At 48.9% G+C, this 19,220-nt stretch overlaps 1 protein-coding gene across 7 annotated transcripts in view; it reads right to left on the reverse strand.

Moving 5' to 3' along the window:
• Positions 6,593–19,220, reverse strand: part of ZSCAN2 (zinc finger and SCAN domain containing 2) — a 47,169-nt gene continuing 34,541 nt past the window's right edge. For 3 of the 7 annotated variants that reach the window (XR_002345787.1, XR_002345783.1, XR_002345789.1), the window contains 6 exons: positions 17,559–18,057; positions 16,725–16,809; positions 13,652–13,775; positions 12,103–12,742; positions 10,697–10,910; positions 6,593–8,985 (listed from right to left, as the gene is read on the reverse strand). The gene's annotated coding sequence lies outside the window, so the exon portion shown is untranslated. The remainder of the gene's footprint in view (positions 8,986–10,696; positions 10,911–12,102; positions 12,743–13,651; positions 13,776–16,724; positions 16,810–17,558; positions 18,058–19,220) is intronic. The other 4 variants (XR_002345788.1, XR_002345784.1, XR_002345785.1 and 1 more) reach the window with 3 other exon arrangements.

Below are 19,220 nucleotides of genomic sequence, written 5' to 3' on the forward strand. Positions count from 1 at the left end.
ACATGGGCATCCTCACCAGTAACACCTGCGGCGCTGGGCCTTCAGGCAGAGACTGGCCTCCCTACCCCGGGCTCTCACTGGAACCCGACTCTCCCCAGGGTGGTACTTTCCCATCCCTGGGCCTGTAGCAAACATGAAAGTGAATCTGCATCCTGCTGCATAGAATTTCTTTCTTTTCCTTTTTTTTTTTTTTTTTTTTTTTTTGGCATCTTAGGGCTGCATTTGCGGCATGTGGATGTTCCCAGGCTAGGGGTCGAATTGGAGCTGTAGCCGCCAGCCTAGGTCACAGCCACAGCAACACAGGATCTGAGTTGTGTCTGCAACCTTCACCACAGCTCACAGCAACGCCAGATCCTTAACCCACTGAGCAAGGCCAGGGATCCAATCCACATCCTCACGGTTCCTAGTCAGATTCACTAACCACTGCGCCATGACAGGAACTCCCGGGAGGGATGTCATTATGTGGTGTCTGAAGGAGGAGGCAAGGGAAGGAAAGCCCTAAAGAAGGTGCTGGCTGGGTGTGACCAGAGCCCAGGAATGGGCCTCCTGGTGGGAAGTGAGCACAGTAATCCTGTCTGGCTGGGGCTGGGCTGTGGGCAGGGGCTGCCTAGCAGGTGCCGAGACAGTAGAGGAAACGGCTGCAGACTGCAGAAGTACAGAGGAAGAAACCCCAGACTTCTCTCCTTCAGATATCCTGCCTGTACCATGGACCAAACCTGTCAGGAGCTTGTCACTAAGAGAGCCTGGGAAACGCAGTGAGCAGGGGGCAGACCTGGGATGGATCTGGGGACACACAGGCAAATGACAGCCGAACTTCTATAAATTAAGCAAGAAAAAGGAAAAGAAATGATTAAAGAAAACAGAACAAGGCTGTCACAACAGATCTGGAAAACAAATATTAAAAGACTGTGCACAGGAGTTCCCTTGTGGTGCAGTGGGTTATGGATTTGTCACTGCAGTGGCTTGGGTTGCTGCTGTGGGGGTTCCACCCCTGGCCTGGGAACTTCCAAATGCTGCAGGTGAAACCGAAAAAAAAAGAAGAAAAACAATAGTGAGCACAATGATGTTGATTTGAAAATCTTAAGATAGTTAATTTTCTTGAAAATATACATTAATGATTGAACCTGCATTTTCATGGATAGTTGGGTTCTTAACCCACTGAACCATAATGGGTACTCCTCAAAATGCTTTTTTCAGAATTGACACCTTCTACAGGAAGGAAATCCTGGGGTTCTTTCAGCAATCCCAGGAAGATGTCCCAGAGAAACTCTAAAGAAGCCCAAAGAGAACCAGGTATTCACGTTGACATCTGCGCAGGAGCCGCTCTGGTTCAGCTGTGGGCAGGGAAAGTGGAAGCAGAGAACATTCAGGAACTGTTTCGGCCTCAATTCAAAATTCAAGAGAAAGATGAAGCAGCTATTTGGAGAGGAGGAAAGAAGAGGAAGCAAGAAACCCAGCAAATAGCAACATAGAGAACGGGAGTAATTTTTTTTTTTTTTTTCGGCTGCACCTGCGGCACATGGAAGTTCCTGAGCCAGGGGTTGAACCTGCTTCACAGCAACAACCCGAGCTGCTGCAGTGACGATACTGAAACCTTAACCCTCTGTGCCAAAGTGGGAACTCCCAAGAACATGAGTAACTCAATTTGGGGCAGCTCTTGCACGTGCGTGCTCAGAAGGGTGTGTTCCAGAACAGGACGTGTCCAGGTGAGAAAGGAGTCACTGGGCCAGAGGAGGAGACGTGTCTGGGGGGTGAAGGACCACCTTAAAGGCCGTGTCCTCAGGAGCTCAGCCCCTGTCCCTTCTCTGGAGCTGCCGGTCACTCTTCAATTCCTCTGAAAGGGTGAGTCAGCCACCCCCACCTGGCCACAGGTGGTTGCCCCAGGGAGAGACACGTGACCCAGGTGAACCCACACAACTCCATTTGGGACTCGAACCTGGTATCTTTTAATTAAAAGACACACCTGGTCTTGGGACTTCACAAAGCTCAGGGTGGAATTATTCAGAGCTACACACTCCACAGACAGAATGTGGTCTGTCACAAAAGGTGACAGTGGCCCTGAAACATGGGGTGGTTAGTTTTTAGGGGCTGGGTAATTTCACAGGCTAATAAGTGAGAGGATTATTCCACCACTTAGGGGGAAGGGGCAGGATTTCCAGGAATTGGGCTACCGCCAACTTTCCCCTTTTATGGTCCGCCTCGGAACTGTCACACGCTGGTGGCGTGTCACTTAGCTAATGCGTTACAATGAGCGTATAATGAGGCTCAGGGTCCTCTGGAAGCCAAATCTTCTGCCGTCTTGGGCCTAGTTGGTTCTAACCGGTTTCTGTCATGTCCTTAACAACCACCACCTGCTTCCTTCCCTCCTGTTTCACAGGGACCTGGATCCCTTCCCTGGGATGAGCCCGTCGGAACTGCTCTCAGAGAATTTGAACCACAGGCCAGCAAGGAGAAAGGAGTCAGCGCCAAGGTCAGCTCCATGGAGGTAGGGCTGGGTGTCTGGAGAGCAGAATAAGGGTCTGTGGAAGGAGTCATGCCACAGAGATGGGCACGAGTGGAAAAAAAGCAGAGGTGAGAAAGAAACTGGGTGGCCAGAGGGCACAGCACAGGCGGAATGAGGAATGAAACAAGAACAGGCCCTCCCATGTGTCTTTGTGGTTTGTGTGCTGCTCTGGATTCATTTCAGGGTAACCAGTCAGTGAGTGGCTTAGATCTTCTCTGCCTAGTGGTACCCTTAGACCTGGGCAAAATGGATGCCAAGAAGTAAACGAGACTCAAAAGGACAAATACATGATTCCACCTAAAATAAGCCAATTCAGAGAGACAGAAAACAAAATGGTGCTCGCCAGGGTTGGGGGAGGTGGGAGTGGGAAGTTACAGTTTAATGGGTACAGAGTTTAACTGGGATGATAAAAAAAAGTTCTGGGAGTTCCTGTTGAAGCTCAGTGGTAACAAATCCAACTGGTATCCATGAGGATGTGGATTCAATCCCTGGCCTCACTCAGTGGGTTAAGGATCCGGTGTTGCCATGAACTGTGGTGTAGATCACAGACACAGCTCAGATCTGGCATTGCTGTGGCTGTGGCGTAGGCCAGTAGCTGTACTCTGATTCAACCCCTAGCCTGGGAACCTCCATATGCCTCAGATGTGGCCCTAAAAAGAAAAAAAAAAAAAAAAAAAGCCCTGGAATTGGGCAGTGGTGATAGTTGCACAGAGTGTAAATGTACTTAATGTCCCTGAATTATAACACTTAAAAGTGGTTAAAATGGTAAATTTTTTTCTTTGGCAGCGCCTGAGACATGCTGATGTTCCCAGGCCAGGGATTGAACCCATGCTACAGCTGTAACCAGAACCACAGCAGTGACAGTCTGGATCCTCAACCTACTGAACCACAAGGGAACTCCCTAAAATGGTAACTTTTATGTAATGTGTATTTTATCACAACTCTTTTTAAAGCGGATGCCAGGACTCTGTGCTTAGAGGACCTTGCCCCACTCCAATCCTCCTCCTGCTGTGTGAGGAGAGGTAAAGGGAGCAGGTCATGCTCTCCGAGGGTGGAGGAAAGGTACCCAAGCAGGTAAGTGGCTCTACTCTGGGCTGGGTCGGCTGCGAGGCCTGGGCCGTGCTCACCAGGCAGGGGCCTTTGCAAGTCATATCCGACCTGTTATACTCTTTGCAGACATCAGTCTCACACAAGCATCACACAGTCTCACACAAGACATCAGTCTCCAGCCTGGGGTTTAGAGTCTAGTGATAAATTTGATTAAAATGTCTCTCCCTTTGACCATTCCGCTCACAGGACTCACTTAGGATACATTTATTTAATGGAATGATATATTAGCATCAGCTTTGGCTAAGCAGGATTGGTGCCCTGAAACCCAGCTGAGGTGTTTCTTGCTATTTGTAAAAGAATGAGGACCAATATTTTTGCTTGAGTGTCTCTGATAAAAATTTTGCAGTGCATAATGTGTGTCATCCATCTACTGAAACTTTCATAATAACATAAGTGAATTTCATGCCTTCCCACTTATAAATTTCATTATTATTTTTTTCTTGAGGGATTTCCAAGTAAACGGCTTCCAAAAGCCACTCTGCTTGTCTGGTTCAGACACTCTGGAGCCATAATTGTGAGTCTGAATTGAGTTAAAAGAGCCTCCAGAGTTAGTTCATGCTTAGGTCATGCTGAGTACAGTGGTAGACAAAAAGGTAAATCAAAATACTTTTCAGGGGTTCCCGTTCAACAGGACTGGTGGCTTAGGAGTGCTGGGGTGCGGGTGTGATTCTCAGCCCGGCACAGTGGGTTAAGGATCCAGCATTGCCACCACTGTGGCTTAGATTGCAGCTATGGTTTAGATCTGAAAACTGGCCTGGAAATTCCATATGCCAAAAACTAAAAATAAATAAATAAATAAATAAATAAATCACTTCTGAGCAAGAGAATGGATGACTCCAATTTCAAATCCAAAGTTAGAACACTGTAGGAGTTCCCGTTGCGGTGCAGCAGAAACGAATCTGACTAGGAACCATGAGGTTGCAGGTTTGGTCCCTGGCCTTGATCAGTGGGTTAAGGATCTGGCACTGCCATGAGCTGTGACATAGGTCGCAGCCACGGCTTGGATCCTATGTTGCTGTGGCTGTGGTGGAGGCTGGCAGCTGCAGCTCTGATTTGACCCCTAGCCTGGGAACTTTCATATGCCCCGAGTGTGGCCCTACAAAAAAAAAAAAAATTGAGGACACTGTAAATATTATCGTATTACATTTGGTTCACAGGGAAATATATCAATGTGACTTCTCTCCACATTTGACTCACTGTTGTGAGTGTTCCATGTAGGGGTACTGACAGCAAACCATCTAGCATGTCACATCTAAGGACAGTAAAATCCACAGGAAATATTTTCTTTTTTTTTTTTTTTGCTATTTCTTGGGCCGCTCCCATGGCATATGGAGGTTCCCAGGCTAGGGATCGAATCGGAGCTGTAGCCGCCGGCCTACGCCAGAGCTACAGCAACTCAGGATCTGAGCCGCGTCTGCAACCTACATCACAGCTCACAACACCGGATCGTTAACGCACTGAGCAAGGGCAGGGACCGAACTCGCCACCTCATGGTTCCTAGTCGGATTCGTTAACCACTGCACCACGACGGGAACTCCTACAGGAAATATTTTCAATCTCTAGCTCAATTTTCCATTACTTTGGTAAAATCCATAGGAAATATCTTTGATCTCCAACTCAATTTCCCATTACTTTGCTAAGAGGAAAAATACATGTGAGATGAAGTCATATGGATATTATATTTGAATCTTCTGGGTCCATTCCAAAGAAGGTATGGTGGCAAATACTCTAAAAGGGAAGCTGGTTATTTCTCAAGTCTTTTTATGATGCAGCGCCACATTACAGTGTGATGAATTTCCATTTAAGCCTTTCTCATTGAAAAGAGTGAAATGATTGAAAACAGTCCATATTGGATTTATTTCCTGGCTGTACAAAGAATGCTAAACTCAAATTTCTGGGCTGTCTCTTTGAAAACCATTCCTAAAAATGGGCTCTTTGAAAAGTCTCCTCAATGGCAGCAGACTGACATCCTTTGACGGGATTCTCTTTTGGGAAAGGAGCTAATGGGCAGAGCCACCTCTCTGTGGACAAGGGAGGCGACCAGGCCAGATAATAAGCAGGCTGTCTTTCTGTCAGTGTTTATCAAGGCTTCCCCACGTGCAAGAAGACACTGCTCTGTGTGCTGGAGATGCACGGACAGGAGGCTTGCTATGATGGCTCGACGGCAGTTCTTAAAAGAAAATGCAAAGTATGTCTTCAATAATGGCCACCACATGTAAAGTCCACAACCCAGTGAAATGACTCCTTTTGACAGACGCTTATTTTGATGAGTTCTTTTATGTTTTTGTTTTGTTTTGTCTTTTTGCCATTTCTTGGGCCGCTCCCGCGGCATATGGAGGTTCCAAGGCTAGGGGTCAAATCGGAGCTGGAGCCGCCAGCCTAAGCCAGAGCCATGGCAATGCGGGATCTGAGCCACATCTGCAACCTATACCACAATGCCAGATCCTTAACCACTGAGCAAGGCCAGGGACTGAACCCGCAACCTCATGGTTCTAGTCAGATTCGTTAACCACTGAGCCACCACGGGAACTCCTCTTTTATGTTTTGTTTTTTTTTTTAAACTCACTACTTCATATTTTATATATCTACTTAGATAAAACTGTACTATGTGCAGACAGTGCTTTGTTTTATAATTGATGGGTTTCTGGAAAATTGTGGGAAATACTTTATTTTTGTCTTTTTATGGCCACACTTGTGGTATATGGAAGGTCCTAGGCTAGGGGTCCAATTGGAGCTGTAGCCGCCAGCCTACACCACAACCATAGCAATGCCAGATCCGAGATGTGTCTTCGACCTACACCACAGCTCACGGCAACACTGGATCCTTAACCCACTGAGTGAGGCCAGGGATCGAACCCACAACCTCATTGTTCCTAGTTGGATTCGTTTCAGCTGTGCCATGATGGGAACTCCAGTTTTGTTTTGTTTTATTTTTTTGGTGAAATACTTTAAATCAATCATACAGATGACATCATTTCAAGAGGAAGAGACTGTGTTCCATTTATTTCCCAGCACCATTTGCTCTGTATGTCAGAGCTCCTTCAAGGACTCTGCTTCTGCAGAGATGCTGCTCATGGCCTCACCCATGAGGACATCTGAGCACAGACGGGAACCAGCACACTTGTCAGAGGCAGGTCATATAGGGAGAGGTAAGCCCTCCACCCTGGAGTCTTCTTGACAATGCCATGGTTCTCAGTAACTGAGCTGGACACAGTTACAAACAGAGAAGACTTTACCCACTTCACCATCTTGGTTCATGACCTCTAGACCTGCTCTCACATTTTTAGGATACGGTAGAAATCCTGCAAAGTCGGGGTTGGCAATCTAGAGAAATTCAGTTGTGCAAAAATTCACCTTCGGTTGAATCATGAGATTGCTAATTTGTTTGTTTCTTTTGCTGCCACACCCTTAGCAGGTGGAAGTTCCAGGGCCAGGGGTTGAATCCGAGCTGGAACTGTGACACCACAGCTGCTGCAACGCTGGATCCTTAACCTACGGAGCCCGGCCAGGGATTGAAGAGAGACAAGCCAGATCATTAATCTACTGTGCCACAGTGGGGACTCCTGAGCTTGCTAGTTTTACAGACCAAAAAAATGGCATCTCACACGGTTCAGTCTAACATGCTGAGAGGAAGAGAAGGTTATGGCTTAGAAAGTCAATTGCTAATATTGATCTCCCCTCTTTTTCTCTCCTCCAAATAACACAGTAGAATGCTTTCCTCTCAGGTAAGGCTGCATAAGTCTTAAGAAAGGCCATGTGAGGAAATGCAGACCATTTCTGGGCTCCGATCCTCCCATACGGAGAACAGGGAAAGACCTTTAAAGATGTATATAGTGAATAAATAATCCTCATCTAGCTGCACAGAGGACACAGCTCAGCAGCTGCTGGTTCTACAGCCGACCTGACCACCATTAATGCTGTCAGCACAGGAGCACAGGAGGGCAGAGCTTGCCAAGCCATGAAAATTAAGGCACAGAATCACAGCGAAGACACACTGACATGGTGACACAGTCAAATTCAGAAGTAGTCTCTGGGGAGTTCCCATTGTGGCTCAGCGGATTAAGAACCCGACTAGGATCCACAAGGATGCAGGTTCGATCCCTGGCCTCACTCAGTGGGTTGAGGATCCAGCATTGCCGTGAGCTGTGGTGTAGGGTGCAGACGCTGCTCAGATCCTGAGTTTCTGTGGCTGTGGTGTAGGCCAGTGGCTACAGCTCCAATTCCGCCCTTAGCCTGGGAACCTCCATATGCCCGGGGTGTGGCGCTAAAAAGACGAAAAACAGAAATCGTCATCTCTGAATCCCCTGGAAATTAGCTTCCATTTTAACGGCCTGGCCTAGAAAGCCCCGAGGAGTATTTCACAATCCGAATGTGTATTTATGAGAAATAAATTCAGCCTGTTGGGCAGAGACCTGAATTCTCTCTCCATCTCCTGTGGGGGTCATGGTACGGAACACAAACCCCTTTGGAGGAGGATTCCAGTGTTTTCAGACCTGATGCTTGAAAGACACGCGTGTTCTCCGACGTGCACTAAAACGTGAGCAGTTGTTGAGTTGCCTCCCGCATGCCGCACAGTCCCAGGGTTTCTCCCCACGTGGCTTCTCTGGTGAAGAATAAGACCTGAGCTCTGACCAAGGCCTTTCCCACACTCCCCGCACCTGCAGGGGCTCTCCCTTGGGGATTTGCCCCTGGGTACGAGGTGTGAGCAGTCACTGAAACTTGCCCACGCTCCAGACATCCACAGGGTTTCTCTCGTGATGGCCGGGGAGGGTGGAACTCTTATTTTTTTTTCCTGATGACTTTTATTTTTTCCATTATAGCTGGTTTACAGTGCTCTGAGGGTGGAACTCTTACTGAACCTTTTCCCACAGTCAGGGCACCGGCGGGGTGTTTGCCAGTGTGCGTTCACCAGTGTGCCCCGAAGTGCGAGCTGCTGGTGAAACGCTCTCCACACTCACCACACTTAGGGGGTTTCTCTCCCGTGTGGATTCTCTGATGCGTAATAAGGCTGGAGCTCTGGCTGAAGCTTCTCCAGCGCTCCCCACACTTACAGCGCGTCTCCCCAGTATGGAGGTGGGCTAATCTGAGGACAGCTAAGTGGGAACTCAGGCTGAAACGTTTCCCACAGGCACAGCAGATACTGGGTTTTTCGCCAACATGGGTTCCCTGAGGACAGGAGAGAGGGACTCTTGTCCATTGTCTAAGGCCATTTCCCATTGCGTCTCTGCCCCATATTCACTTCCCCCATCTTTCCTCCAGCAAAGGTATTGGGAAAGGTCCATTTTGGATCTTCCTAACAACACTCCGGGTAGCTCTGCTTCCTCCGAAATGTCCTGGCTTGAATTCTCCTCATTCTGTCCTTGCTTCAAGATCTGAAAGAATGAAATGAAACTGCAAATGTACATTTTTTTTTTTTGTCTTTTTAGGGCCACACCCAAGGCATATGGAAGTTCCAGGCTAGGGGTTGAATTGGAGCTGTAGCTGCTACCCTATACCACAGTTGCAGCAACGCCAGATCCAAGCCACATCTGCAACCTACACTATAGCTTGAGACCATGCCGGATCCTTAACCCACTGAGCGAGGCCAGGGATCAAATCTGCATCCTCAAGGATACTAGTCGTATTTGTAATCTGCTGAGCCCTAACAGGAACTTCCCCATTTTCTGGTTTCAGAAGGACACAGTGTGAAAGAGATCCTTACTGGACACTTAAAAACAGGTTATTGATGATGACAGACAGAACACAGTCAATTTTCCATTAACCAGGAACAAATAAGCTGGGATATGACTGAGCCATGGTTCAGGCCAGCAGACTCCCAGCCTCACTCACTCCACCAGCTTCTAAGTAGGAAGGTCAGGTGGAGAAAACCCATCGACAGGATCCAGGCCCCACTCCTCCCTCTTCAATCAGAGCAGCTCTGCCTCTGCGCTTGGCTCCCGTCTCCTCCCATCACCTATGCACTGGCAGTTGGTACTAAAAGCCACGTTTCTCTTCCTGATAGTGCTCTCTGGGCAGAGGGACGTGCCTTAGGATAATCTGCAGGGCTTTCTCCAACCCCTTCCTTATGAGTGGGAGGAACGCCTCTCTGATTAACACAGAGCTGGCCCACACGGCTCAGGAGATCAGCAGTATAGGCTCTGTCCCTGCAGGACAAGGCTGTGGTTGTCCAGTGCTGCTGGGGACTCAGCTCTGGAGGCTGGTATTAGGAAGCTTACTGTAGCCACACAGCCAGACATGTCCTCCAACAGCGCCAGCAATGAGAAAGCTGCCATTTCCATCTCAGCATCTGACTGTCTCCCTCCACCGGTCTAGAACCTGAGCGGGAGAACAATGCTATTTATCAGATCCCCTGAAATTCCAACAAAATGACTGAGCCCTGCCTTGGAGGGAAGCTCATCTTAACCATGAGAAAATTCATGCTTCCAATAATTTAAGGTTGACTGCAGGTCTAACTTGGGGTCATCCATGCTCCCTTTTTCTACTAACCTGTTCAGTGATGGCTAATGATAACTACAATTCAGATAGAACTTTAAGAAGGGGGAGTTCTCGTCACGGCTCAGTGGGTAATGAACCCGACCAGGATCCATGAGGACATGGGTTCAATTCCTGGCCTTGCTCAGTGGGTTAAGGATCAGGCACTGTCGTGAGCTGTGGTGTAGGTTGGAGACACAGCTTGGATCCCGTGTTGCTGTGGCTGTGGCTGTGGTGTAGGCCAGCAACTACAGCTCTGATTCGACCCCTAGTCTGGGAACCTCCCTGTGCCACAGGTGCGGCCCTAAAAAGCAAAAATAAAAATAAAAAAAGAGAGAAAAAAAAGAAATTTAAGAAGGGAATCGTAAACACTAGTACTCTCTATATCTATATGATCCAAGGTAACAAAGGGACCAGGCCTGCCTGAGTGTGACCTGCTTCTCTTCTTCTCTCAGCTCCTGTGGTTTTGGCACCACAGAACAATAGCCCAGGAAGGCCAAGTGCCTGGGTTCCCACCAAGCCTTGCTCAGTGCTCATCCACGTTCAGAATTCCAGGGCTGACTTCTCTATTGGGGGCATATTGGCTTTCACTTGCTTCCACTCATTTCCCACCTGCACAGGAAGTCTTCCAAATCTCCTCGGGATCCTGGAGACTGTCATTCCAGAGTTCTTTGCTTCTCCCCAGACTCGAAAGCCCATCTGGCAGGGGAACTGGGAGTCCTGCTCAAGGACGAGCGAGGAGAGACATGGGGTCCTTAGGTAATGCGCCTTCTGTCCTCATATCTGCACGTGGCAGGTGGGATGAGAAAGGAAGGTCCCAGAAGGTCTAGTTTTCAGAAGAAAAAGCTTAGTTATTAACTCCAAAAATTTGCCCCTTTAGAGAACAGGGCAATGTGCTTCTGTATTTTAACAATAACTGCAAACACTGTAACAGCCCAGGGAGCTAGACATGGTCACTGTGTGCATTTTGCAGAGGAGAAAGTGGAAGCTCAGGGTGTGTAACCAAAGTACCAGGAACAGACAAATCTTCAAAGCCACAGACTGTTGGATATGATACACACAAGAGTTCACATCTACAGGGACTTTTTTTTTTTTTTTTTTTTGCCACAGCATGCAGCAGCTTGATACGGGATCTCAGTTCCTAGACCAGGGATTGAACCCCAGGCCATAGTGGTGAAAGCGCCAAATCCTAACCACTAGGAGCTCCCATTGTGGCTCGGCAGAAAGGAATCTGACTAGCATGCATGAGAACGCAGGTTCCATCCCTGGCCTTGCTCTGTAGATTAAGGATCCTGCGTTGCCATGAGCTATGGTGTAGGTCACAGATGTGGCTTGGATCCTGTGTTGCTGTGGCTGTGGGGTAGGCTGGCAGCTACAGCTCTAATTTGATCCCTAGCCTGGGAACCTCCATTCACTGCAGGTGCAGTCCTAAAAAGCAAAAAAAAATTTTTAAATATAAATAGGAGTTCCCATCGTGGCGCAGTGGTTAAAGAATCTGACTAGGAACCATGAGGTTGCAGGTTCGATCCCTGGCCTTGCTCAGTGGGTTAACGATCTGGCGTTGCCGTGAGCTATGGTGTAGGCTGCAGACGTGGCTCAGATCCCACGTTGCTGTGGTTCTGGCGTAGGCCGGCAGCTACAGTTCCGATTGGACCCCTAGCCTGGGAACCTCCATATGCCGCAGGAGCGGCCCAAGAAATGGCAAAAAGACAAAAAATAATAAATAAATAAAAATATAAATAAATAAAAGCAGGCTGGGAGATTCCTTTGCTATCCAGCAGAGCTAGACCCTCAAAAAGTTGCCTTGGACTGTTGGTTTCTAACAATACTTGATGATAGGACATAACTAGTATTCCTCCACAGAAATCAACAATTTTCCTCCTGACAAGGCCATTCCAGGTACAGACCAGTGACAGCAGAGTGACGGCTCGTAAGCCTGTCTCCTGATTCCTGGTCCCCGTCTTCCCACAGGACTGCTTCCCCACTATTTCGAGGCACATGTGGGGAGGGGGGCTTACCACTGGGATTCTCCTCCAAGCCTGGGGGCCAAGACTCCTGGGCTCCCCTTGGGGTTCCATCATTTCACTACCATCCCTGTCCCTGCTTTCTGGTTCTCTCTGGAGACTCCTCTAATCCACAGAATGCCTCCTGCCACCTCCAAGATGTCAGGTGATGGCAAAGGTCCAGGGACTCATCAGGGCATCCACCTCATCACCGAAGGGGCAGGTGCCTGGGGTGTGGGTGCTCCTGACTTTGCGGTACTTGGTCTGGAGGATTTTGAACTGGTAGAGATACTGTTCCAGGGTCTGTAGGAAACCACGTTCCCGCAGCCGCACAGCCACAATCCGGTACACCCGGCAGTTCCAATGGCAGGTGCAGTTTTTCATGAATCCAGGAATCACTGAGAATTCCCAAAAAAGTTTTGGTTTCCTCATCGCCCCAGTGCACCCCTGCCATCTCTCATCCTCCGGGCCCTGCTCTCCAGCCCATCCTGGGTCTTGGCTTTTCTCAAGACAGGCACCTGGCCAGGCTCGACTCTCCCCTGACCCACCGGGGAGTCTCTCACACTCTCCTCTCCAGAGCACGGAAGATCTGGGCTCTGTGGTTTTGCCTCCTGCAACATGTGGAAGCTCACATCCGGTCTGTGGGTTGGAAAATCTGTTTGCAGGGAGACAAGACATAATGTTGGTGGTGAATCAGATCCCACCCACTCCATATGCCAGAAGGGGAGATACTAACTTTTTTAAAAGTCTAAGGGGGAAGTTCCCATTGTGGCTCAGTGGTAATGAACTTGACCAGTATCTATAAAGACTAGTATCTATCTCTGGCCTCGCTCAGTGGGTTAAGGATCCAGTGTTGCCATGAGCTGTGGTGTAGGTCACCGATGTGGCTTGGATCCCGTGTTGCTGTGGCTGTGGTGTAGGCCAGCAGCTGTAGCTCTGATTCCACCCCTAGCCTGGGAACTTCCATATGCCGTGGTAACGGCCCTAAAAATAAAAATTAAATTAAAAACAAAAGGTCTAAGGGGATTCTTGGGAAGGCTCAGTGAAAGTAATATTAAGGACTGTGAGGGAACAAAATGAAAAAAATCAGGGGAGCTCCTGTTGTGGCTCAGTGGTAATGGACCCAACTAGAATCCATGAGGATGCGGGTTCAATTCCTGGCCTTGCTCAGTGGGTTAAGGATCCCAAGTTGCCGTGGCTGAGGCATAGGTTGGCAGCTGCAGCTCCGACTCAACCCCTAGCTTGGGAACTTCCATATGCCACAGCCCTTTAAAAAAAAAGAAGAAGAAAAAATTCAGGCCCAAATTCATCTGTCCATGTTCATCCATCCTGTAACAGGTAAAATTCAGGCACCTGCCAAAGCTTTTACTGACCTTCCTGTAACACAATATCCTTTCTGGACTCTGGTAACTCATCCTTGACAGCACTGACTATGGTATTAGATTTTCAAGTGGGACTGAAGAAAGGAATGCACTTGAAAAATTAAAGCCCTAAGGATCTGGAGTGGTGAATACTATAAAAACGCAACAGCTAATTTTGATTCAAAGGAAAAGGCCATTCTTACCTAGTGAGGCCCCATCTGCAGATCTCTCCCAACTTATTTCCAGGTGGTTCCTCTAGCAAGGTTCCAGCTGCCTCTGTGCCTTCTGGGGGACATGCACAGCCACACTGCCAAGTGTCACCAACTCCTGAGAAAACATGCCACCCCTGCTCAAAACACAGTGCCTTAGGGCAAAATGCCACGGTACTGCACTAGTCAGAGGGCAGGTGACAAACCACACTTAGAAGAAACTAAAAAGTGAGTTTCTTTTGGCTTTTATTTATTTATTTATTTTTGTCTTTTGTTCTTTTAGGGCCTCGCCCGCAGCATATGGAGGTTCCCAGGCTAGGAGTCGAATCGGAGCTGTAGTCACCAGCCTACTCCAGAGCCACAGCAATGCCAAATCTGAGCTGTGTCTGCAACCTACACCACAGTTCACGGCAACGTTGGATCCTTAACCCACTGAGCAGGCCAGGGATCGAACCCACAACCTCATGGTTCCTAGTCAGATTCATTTCCACTGAGCCATGACAGGAACTCCTCTTTTGGCTTTTAAATGCAAGAAGCAAGGGAAGGGCGGGGAAGAGAAAGCAAAGGAAAAACTAAGCTACCAGTTATGGGAAACCCAGGCAGTGCACTGGAAACTTCACAGCTGCTCATAGCTACAGTTAGGATGTGGAAGTGCTGGGATTTGAACTCAGAACTCTTGAATCTGAAGCTTTTGTTTTTCTCCCACTACACAATCCTGCATACCACAAGGGCAAGATCCAGATACAGAAAAAGGAGTTCCCTTTGTGGCTCAGCAGCAAACAGTATCCATGAAGATGTGGGTTCAATCTCTGGCCCTGCTCAGTGGGTTAAGGATCTCGTGTTGCCGTGAGCTGTGGTGTAGGTCGGCAGCTGTAGCTCCGATTCAACTCCTAGCCTGGGAACTTCCATGTGCCGAGAATGCAGCCCTAAAAAGACAGGGGGAAAAAAAAAGAGGCAGATATGGAAAGGAATAATGATTACTTTTAAGACAAAACAACTCGAAGAAAAGAATGCCTTTAATACATCCAACTCCTCAATCCCTCAGCTGTGGCGCTGTCTTACACAAGGAAGGAGACCGGGTAACAATTCATAGGGTGGTGACATTTTGGAGCATGATGTATGAAGTTACTGGGCCTCCCTGCTGGGTAAAATTCCTTTGAAATTTCTGCTAGGCAAGAGAATTGGTTGCAGAGTGTCCCACTTGGTGATCTGAGTAAGAGCAAAGGCTGGCCCACCTGGGAGCTGCTCATGGGCCCCTGATCACCACTGTTCTTCACAGAAAGACCCAGAGCCTGAGGGTCAGGCAGGCCTGGGGAGAGAGAAAGGAGCCATGAGAGGCAAGGCTTCTCGACTCCTCTCAGGGACCAGCCCAGCTGGGTTTGGAAACAGAAGAGTCTTCCTTCTCTTCGGGTCTGCCTTGTTCCATTAAAAAATGGTTGGTGAAAAGCCAAATCAACACATTTCTATCTTTATTCTTTTTTTTTTTTTTTTTGCCTTTTCTAGGGCCACTCCATGGCATACGGAGGTTCCTAGGCTAGGGGTCTAATTGGAGCTGTAGCCGCCCGCCTACACCACAGCCACACCAACGCCAAATCCGAGCCGCATCTGTGACCTACATCACAGTGCACAGCAACGCCGGATCCTTAACCCACTGAGCAAGGCCAGGGATCAAACCTGTAACCTCATGGTTCCTAGTTGGATTCGTTAACCACTGCACCACAATGGGAACTCCTCAACACATTTCTTTTTTTTTTTTTTTTTTTTTTTTTTTTTGTCTTTTTGCTATTTCTTTGGGCCGCTCCTACGGCATATGGAGGTTCCCAGGCTAGGGGTCGAATCGGAGCTGTAGCCACCAGCCTACGCCAGAGCCACAGCAACGCAGGATCCGAGCTGCATCTGCAACCTACACCACAGCTCATGGCAACGCCAGATCGTTAACCCACTGAGCAAGGGCAGGGACCGAACCCTCAACCTCATGGTTCCTAGTCGGATTCGTTAACCACTGCGCCACGACGGGAACTCCTCAACACATTTCTAAAAGAAGAGTTCCAGGGAGTGCCTGTCGTGGCTCAGTGGTTAATGAACCCGACTAGTAACCATGAGGATGCGGGTTCCATCCCTGGCCTTGCTCAGTGGGTTAAGGATCTGGCGTTGCCGTGATCTGTGGTGTACGTCGCAGACGCAGCTCGGATTCCATGTTGCTGTGGCTGTGGTGTAGGCCAGTGGCTACAGCTCTGATTCAATCCCTAGAAGAGTTTCAGATTTTTCTCTTCCATATCCATCCAGGTTACTGACTGTCAGAGTTTTATGATTTCATTCTGCAGGGGTTTTTTGTTGTTGTTGTTTTTGTTTGTTTGTTTGGCCACCCCACAGCATATGGAGTTCCTGGGGCCAAGAATCAGATCTGAGCCGCAGTTGTGATTTACACTGCAGCTGCGGCAATGCTGGATCCTTTATTTCTTTATTTTTGTCTTTTGTCTTTTTAGGGCGGCACTCTCAGCATATGGAGGTTCTCAGGCTAGGGGTCAAGCCAGAGCCACAGCAATGCCAGATCTGAGCCATGTCTGCAACCTACACCACAGCTCATGGCAACGCCAGATCCTTAACCCACTGAGCGAGGCCAGGAATTGAACCCGCATCCTCATGGACACTAGTTAGGTTCGTATCCACTGTGCCACTGCGGGAACTCCTAATTTTGATAACACATGTGAATCATCTGAATTGGTCTGGGGACACCCACCTGTCTTGAGAATTACTCTGCTCCAGTGTAGCCCTACCTGTGCCTTTCCTACCAAGCAGGCTTAAAATTGTTACCCACACCTTGTGTACTAGGACTAGCAGTGCCTCATTCTCAACAGGAGCCACAGGCTCTGCTGCGTAGTTTTACAAAACATGCCAACCAAAGCCCTTCTTCCTTTTGGAGGGGCCTGTGGTCAGCCTCAGCTCATTACCACATCCTCCGAGGGGAAGGCGCTGTACCCTCTACCCCACTTCCTGCAGTCGGAAGGGGTTTCACATTCTCCCCACGGAAGGGTCCCTTCTCTCTCCCCACACTGTTGCTGCTTACTGATCTTGTGGAAGGGTCCGAGTTTCACTTTGGGATTGTGGATCATCTGGTCTTCTGGTTCTGACTGTGAGATCGCCACCACTGCCTGGAACAGACACATGGAAGAGATGCATGCTTCAGATGAAGGCTTAAGGGAACCCAGTACTGATCCTGAGGGTTCCTCCTCCTCTGATAGTACCTCCCGCCCCTGTTCAAGGACCGGAAGTGGTCAAAATTCTGTAGGCACTAAAAGTTAATCATCTCAAGCCACAAAGAAGCAAGAAGGGAACTCAGTCTTAGGTGACCCACAGAAGGGGCAGTAGAAGTGTGGAGGTGTGGAAGACTCCATAGAGGTTAAGATCTAAGAATTTAGGCCCACTTCAATCTGGCCACTCGGCTCTCCTAGGGCTGCTTTTGTCAACCCCTAGGAAAACTTACAACAGAGAGAGCAAGCAACGAAGCAGCTATTTTGCAACAGAACCCAGAGGTTCAACAATGTCAATAAAGACCAGTGAAGTCCCTTGCTTCAGGCTAGCTGCTGCTGATGAATGAGAGCTGTTCTCCAATGAGAAAATAGTTTGTATGGGCTCCTCCTGGATCAGAGTAGTGCTCAAGCTATTTTAAGCAAATCTCGTTTAATAATGGGGACCAACACTCAGAGCAACCAATGTTGCAGATTCTCTAAAGAGTGAGTCTGAAAAATGGACAGTTGCAGCTATTAGGCCCACGGAATAAGCAAATTCCACTTTGACTCAAACAGCAGTCTGCACATCACTCACTGCGGGCACCTTAAGGTAGCTCTGTCTCTCAGATTCCTCTGTTCTAACTACTCAGAACTAAGTTCCCATATCTCACCTGCCGCTCCTGTCTTCCAGGTTCTTCCTGCCAATCTTCCACCAGGGCAGATTCCTGCCTCCTCTCCACTCTGTGGATGCTTTTATCTAACCCAGATCTAGATCTCCTGGGGAAGGACAGGAACTGTTCCAGGACTAGCAAGTCCAGGAACTGCTCTTTCATACACTTCTCTGGTCTCAGCCATTGATGATAGAACTCCAGGTGTTGAGGGCCTCCCGGGGTCCAGATGCTTCTTGATAGTGAAAATACCAAAAGCGCTGGCACGTCTCAGGTCCAGGGTCATGCCTTTGAAGGAAAACTTTCTGTTCCCAGTGGGAATCTTCGGGCTTCACTCTTTGAAGCTCTTCTTGTACTTGAGGAGTCTGGATTTGGGGAGCCACAGCTATAGCCATTGTTCAGATCAGAAAAGACCTGTGCATTGTGCTCTTAAGTTCAAACCTCTTCTTTTACCTCAATGGGGAGCCGCCTTCAGATAGGAGTCTAAGTAGAACTTGAAATTCTAGAGCCAGAAACATACAGTACAGAGTGAACTCTAGTGACCATCCCAAGTGTTAGCCCAGTGGGATTGAGGTGAAGAAAAGAGCCTTCCTGTTCCTCTCTCCTTATGTCCTGATGCCCATGGAGTCTGGTCCTCTGTGACTAGGGAGGCAGCTCCAGAAATTTGACAGGAGGAGTCAAGGACTGGTGGTCTGGTTGGAGAGCAATGGAGCTTGGTGTGTTTGCCTATCAATTTCCTTAACACGGAGATAATACCAATTAACACGCACTGAAGAATGAAGATGGGCTGGCGGAGATAATAAGGGCAATAAACCCCCCACTGTCCCAAGCCACTGGTCTTCAGAGTGTTGCAAAGTGTGTGCAGTCCAAGAAGGACAGCGCACACAAGGTAGCAGCACCTTGGAGAGCAGCGCCTGGGTGGGTGCCCTGCTCTAAGGCTCAGAGATTCAATTGCTCCAACTCTTCTCTGGCTGGGTTTCAGATGTGGGCGGGCCCTCTCAGGATTCCTCAGCCCTGGCGTCAAAACTCTCTCCCAAACAGGGAGATTTACTCAGGTTAAAGTAAATTTTGTACTCAGTAAAGATTGTACTCAGATTTAAGTACAAGGATAATAAGATCACAGACGCACAGATGTCACAGTTGGAAGTAAAGAGATACTGAGGCTTCAGTTCCCTCAAAGCTGAGGCATTCACGGCTCAGAGACCCTCCACGACCTTGCCCAAGGTCACGAGGCTGGCAGGAAATGGGCAGTGGCTCAGTCTGGTGACACTGTTCTGGGTGTCTGGCACGAAGAGCATGACTTACACTGAAACGCTACTCTGCTCCGCGGACGACCTCCTCTGGAAGCTTTATGGGGGTAAACGCGGGCCCTGGGGACGGGGTCGTCCCCACCGGGCCGGGTGGGCTGTGAAATGGGCTCTACAAGCAGGAGGGGCGCATCCTGCCCCCGGGTCCGCTCGCGGGGAGGCGGGGCCTGGCTCGAAGTGGGGTCACAGCCACCTGGCGAGGGCGGCCCGGGCCCGAGGTGAGACCCACTCCCGCCCGCCGGGGCCCTGTGACCACTGGAGGCCCGACTCCGCGGTACCTTCTCTGTGACCACGCAAGGCCTCAACACTATACTCCCACCCGGAACCCAGACCCCGGGTCTGAGCCTTCGGATAGTCA

This window comes from Sus scrofa, chromosome 7 (assembly GCF_000003025.6).
Source record: "Sus scrofa isolate TJ Tabasco breed Duroc chromosome 7, Sscrofa11.1, whole genome shotgun sequence".
Lineage (NCBI taxonomy): Eukaryota > Metazoa > Chordata > Mammalia > Artiodactyla > Suidae > Sus > Sus scrofa.